We start from the raw sequence: 5427 nt of genomic DNA on the forward strand, positions 1-5427 counted from the left end.
AAGACAGAGGCAGAGATTGGTGTGATGCTGCCACAATCCAAGGGACACCTGGATCAGTCAGGGGCTAGAAGAGACAACAAGAGAGAGTGGCTCTGCCAACACTGACTTTGCACCTCTGATCTCCAGAACCATGAGAGAACACATTTCTGTTATTTTAAGTGACCAGTCTATATATAAAAGCCCAGTGACTGAACAACAGAATGATCAGAACTACCAGTTGACCAGTTGCTATGACATGCACTGACCACCAGGGAGCAGATGCTTAACGCCTCCTCACAGACAACCTCCCACCCGACCTCCCCCAGCAGAGGCCGGCATTGCCATGGGCCTGGGACTCCTGTGGTCCCATCTACCTTTACCCTCAGTCTGACCAGCGGCCCTCAGGCTGCAGAGGTCAGAGGCGCGCTGGGTGGTGCAGGGATGGGAGCTGGGAGGCTGGGTGAGCCGGCTCCGGGGCCGGGGAGATAAGGGGCACCTTGCGGCCCACTCCCTGTCCTGGGGCCAGGCCTGCCGGAATAACTGGCTGGACAGCTCCAGGGATGGAGGCCGAGCTGGGGCTACTGCAGAGGCACCAGGCCCCCACCCTATGGCCCCTCGGCCTCCAGACCTCGGCTTGGGCTCCCCCTGCCCTGGTGGACGGGCAGGCAGACAGGGCAAGTCCAGGTGGGTGTCCCCCACATTTATTCCTCCCCTGGCACCAGCCCACTGGGCGGACACACCGTGCCTGGTGGCCCTGCCGGATCTGGCGGCTGGCAGTGTCCACTCTTGCAGGCACCCCAGCCCCTCAAAGTGTGGGAAGATGACTGAAATCAGCGTTCCATCCTGAATCCCATCCCAAACCAGGGCTGGGCTGGCCGGCCAGGGGGTGAGGAAGGGGAGGCGGTGGATGAGAGCTAAGGGAGCCTCCCCATGCTCCCCCTCCTCCCCACCCAGCCCACAGCGAGGCCAGCTGTTCTCCAGCTGCCGGAGCCTCCCACCCTCAAAGTGGCCCAGCTCTAGCTGGGACCCGAGAGTGGGGAGGGATGGGGGTGATGGTGCCTCCCCCAGCTCCCGTCCAAGGACCCCCAGGGACCCTGCCAAGTGGCCACACCCTCTAGGCTGGGGAGGGAGCTCCCGCCCCCTGGAGCAGGGTCGGGTTTTTACAGGAGGAAGCAATTTGCAGAGTCAACTAGGAGGGGGTGGGGGCCTCCTCCCCTCTCCCCGTTATTAATGTGCTTCCAATTTGGGAATCAAGACTCCGCACCCCCCTCCCCCTACGCAGGGCACGGCGTCGTCTCAGGGAGCAGAGGAACCCCAGGCTCCCTTCTCCAAAGCTGGCCCCAGTCAGCACCCTGCCCCCCACCCACAGTGTAGGAGGATGCAAGGGTAGAGACCTCACCCTCCTGCAGAGAGAGGGGCCAGTCCTACTCCTCCCTTCACCCCCACCCCGAGATTCTGTCTCCTCATCTTGTCCATCTCCAGCCAAGGCCTGTGTCCGAGTTTAGGGGGAACAGAGATACAGCTAGTGGGTAACTTGGGAAACTGGGTCCCACAGATCTCAATTCACATGCCATGCCCCCCACTAGGACTGCCTGCACCCCGGCCCGAGTCACCCGCTAGTTGCCAGTCGCGATGTGATGTCTTCCAGAGACACCGGGCTCCCCGGCCCCGCTCCCGCTACACACACTGCCCTCGCATTCGCTGCCACCGGCATTGCTCTCTGATTTTCATTTTATTGTGATAAGAAATATACAATATAAAATCTATGATTTTAACAATTTCTTAAAATCTTCACCCGAGAATGTGTTTCATTGATTTGCTTTGTTTTGTTAATCCTCACTGGAGGATACTTTTCCACTGCTTTTTGGAGAGTGGAAGGGAGAGGGAGAGGGAGAAACAGAGAGAGAAACATCGATGGGAGAGACACACTGATTGGTTGTCTCCCACACTCGCCCTGACCCGGGGCGGGCGGGGATTGAGCCTGTCACCGAGGTACTGGAAGGGAACCCGGGACCCTTCAGCCTGAGGGCCAATGCTCTAACCACTGCACGCCCGGCCAGGGCCGATTTTAACCATTTTTTAAAAAATATACTTTTATTGATTTCAGAGAGGAAGCAAGAGGGAGAGGTAGAAACATCAATGATGAAAGAGAATCATTGATTGGCTGCCTACAGCACACCCCACACTGGTGATCAAGCCCGTAACCACAGCATATGGCCTGACTGGAATCGAACCATGACCTCCTGGTTCATAGGTCGACACTCAACCACTGAGCCACAGCGGCCGGCCTTAACCATTTCTAAGTGCGCAGCTCAGTGGCATTAAATGCATGCCTTCTTGTTTTTAACAGTCATCTTTTCGATGGTCCCCCACACAGCCGCCACATGCACTGAGACCAGGCCCCCAATTTGTCACGCGGTCCCATGCCACGCCTGGCACAGCCCTGGAGGATGCCGCCCACACTGTCCTACAGTCCCAAATAATCCCAGATAGTGACCACCCACAGAGGCGTCAGTCACACCCGGTCCCTCACACGCAGCGCCAAGCAGTTTCCTTGGTGCTGTTCCCGCACACCTTCCTTCACACGCACTCCACAGCGCTGAGCGCGTCCACTGCGGCGATGAGGCCCTCCACGTCCTGGTGTCTCACACACACACTCACACTCACACTCACTCACATACACACAGTCATACTCATGCACACTCACACACACGCACACACTCACTCACACACACACACTTCCCATACTGCCAGTTTTTCTCATACAAAATGTCATATACACCTGGGATCCTTCCCCAGATCTCCACCAAAAACCCTACACAAAAACAAAACAGTCACATATAATCACACACACAGACCATGAGAGTCCTATACACTGAGACCATCTCACATGCTGTGCGCACACACGCAGCATAAGCGGTCATGCCACAGCGCCCTGGGTCACACAGAATTACTCATTCTACTCTGACACGCACACATCATCCCATCGCTGTGTCCCTCACACACACAGAGCATCAAAATCCCACCCAGGGCAGACTCAGGCTCCCCCGATGGTCCGGAGCCAGCGTCTCTCCTAAACACACCCGTGAGCCCTCAGCCACACTCACCATCATCACACAGGTTCGCCCATGTACATGCAGTGCAGTCACACAGACATGTCACATACAGGCTCTGGTGCATCTGTCCAGCCTCGCATGCAGCCGCACACACAAACTGGTTGTACCTGGTTCGCTCATGCCCGCACCCACCGCACAGACTCCCCCAGTGTCCCCTGGGTTTCTCGCGCACGCCTCCAGCGGCACCCACAGTTGCACTCTTTTCCCGCTATCGCTTCCTGTCCTCTCGGGCCTGGCAGGGAGCACAGGAAGCAATCAGCTCTCTAGGAAACCTCCAGGCTGGGGCTGCGGGGATCCCAGGGAGAGAATTCTCCCTGCCCACGGCCTCCTGCGGGGACCCTCTCCATCTGTGTTTTCCCCGAGGGGCAGCCCCTCTCCTGCAGCCAGCCCGAGGCTGGCACCACACCAGGAGGAAGGGAAGGTCAGGGCAAGGCCATGGGGACAGAGCAGGGGTCACGTGCTGACCTCTGCTCCAGCTCTGACCAGGGAAGCTCCCGCCATGGCCCCAGGGCTGCCCCGAAGAGGTCCGCAGAGACCTGGGTCCTCAAGGCCACCCCTGGGACCTCCAGCTTCTGCAGCCTCCATGTGGGAAGAAGAGGGGGTGACCTCCACGCCACCTCCACAGAAAGCTGCAGTATTTAGAGCCATGATGGACCCCAGCTCCCCGGTCTGGTGCTACCAGCGCCCTTCCCCACCCTTCTCAGAGCTGAAGCCTCTGTCCCCTCCTCCCCTTGAGCGAGAAGATGGGCAGGGCTGATACCTTTGCAGCTCAACACTGAGGCCTAAGGAGTTGGGGGTCGGGAGCCAGGCGCACGGCCCTCCACCCAGTGGCCTCTGATGCCACTCATCCCATCCTGCTTGCCAGACCCCATGGCCATTTCAGCGGGCAAGTTCCCCCCACCTGGCTTCCCTGTCGCTTGAGCCCTGCTGCCTGCAACTATTGTGGCCACGCTTACCTGGTTCAGCTGCTCCTCAGTCACCCCTGGCTTGTCCTCGCCTTCTTGCTAAGACCACAGGGTCACCCACTGACCTCTCCAGACCACACAGGTTCCGGTTCCATAATGGGAGGGGCGGAGGCTGACTGACAGAGCCTCCGGGAGGGGCTCAGAGAAAAGGGACCTGGGAAGTCACTGTTCCCAGCAGGGAAACCGAGGCCTGACAAGGCCCACCAAGATGACACCGCTAGCTCAAGTCCAGCTGGGACCAGATATCGAATTTCTAGGCTTCCTCTGTGAGATGTTTCATTCTAGTTTTCATATTTCTCATCTGGTAGAATGTACCAGGTTCTGAGGGTGAGGGCAGGAACAGGGCCCAGGACACACACACACACACACACACACACACGGCTCCCTCCTGCCAATCACTGACCATCCTACTCAGTGTTCCCCAGCCCAAATGCCTAATTAACATTAATTACTGTCCCCTGTCTAGGGGGCTAGGGGAAGGCCCGAGGTCAGACTCCCATTGGCTCCAGCCTCTCTCCGAGCGGGGCATCCGGGGCCCACGAAGTCACCCTCAACACAACCCTATTTCGTAGGAGATACATCTGCCCACGCCCTGCCCACTGAGTGTGCGGGGGTCCAGCGATCCACGGAAACATGTCCTGGGTTGACACCCCTTGGAAAAGGAACTACAAATACCTGGAAGGGAGGAGGACGTAACTCTCCCAAATCTCCAACTTTTGGGGACTTGGATCTCCCTTCTTGCCCCAGGCTGGCCCCCGCATTCTGGTCAAGGAGGCCTCCCTCCGGGGTGGATCGCGCCTCCCTAGAACCAGGCCACGGAAGGCAGGACACAGAGCGCCGTGGGCTGCCCAGCCCCCAGCCCTATCCCCTGATCTCCCGGCTACAAGTCCAGGCCTGACCTGCTTCTGCCTCTACCTGGAGAGGGAAGACACACAGAAGCCTCCCCCCGGCCCCATTCGCACTTGTCCGGAACGGATCTCTCAGCCCTGGGTCTGGGCCGCTCTCCTAGAAAGGGGACAGAGCGGGGTCTCCATGACAGGGCCTGGCCGGGCTGGAGGCGGGTGCAGACCGGCATCCCGCCCTCCCTCCCCCGGCAGGAGTAAAGGGAATGGCCGACGTGGTGGTCAGGACGGGCCGCCTTCAACCCTAAAGCCTAGACCAGGGCCCTGAGGAAGCGTGGCGAAGAGAAGGCCCCAAATCCGGCCGCCTTCGGAGCAGAAAGGGGACAGCGGGGTCTCCATGACAGGGCCTGGCCGGGCTGGAGGCGGGTGCAGACCGGCATCCCGCCCTCCCTCCCCCGGCAGGAGTAAAGGGAATGGCCGACGTGGTGGTCAGGACGGGCCGCCTTCAACCCTAAAACCTAGAGA

Source organism: Myotis davidii, unplaced genomic scaffold (genome assembly GCF_000327345.1).
Source record: "Myotis davidii unplaced genomic scaffold, ASM32734v1 scaffold1036, whole genome shotgun sequence".
Taxonomy (NCBI): Eukaryota; Metazoa; Chordata; class Mammalia; order Chiroptera; family Vespertilionidae; genus Myotis; species Myotis davidii.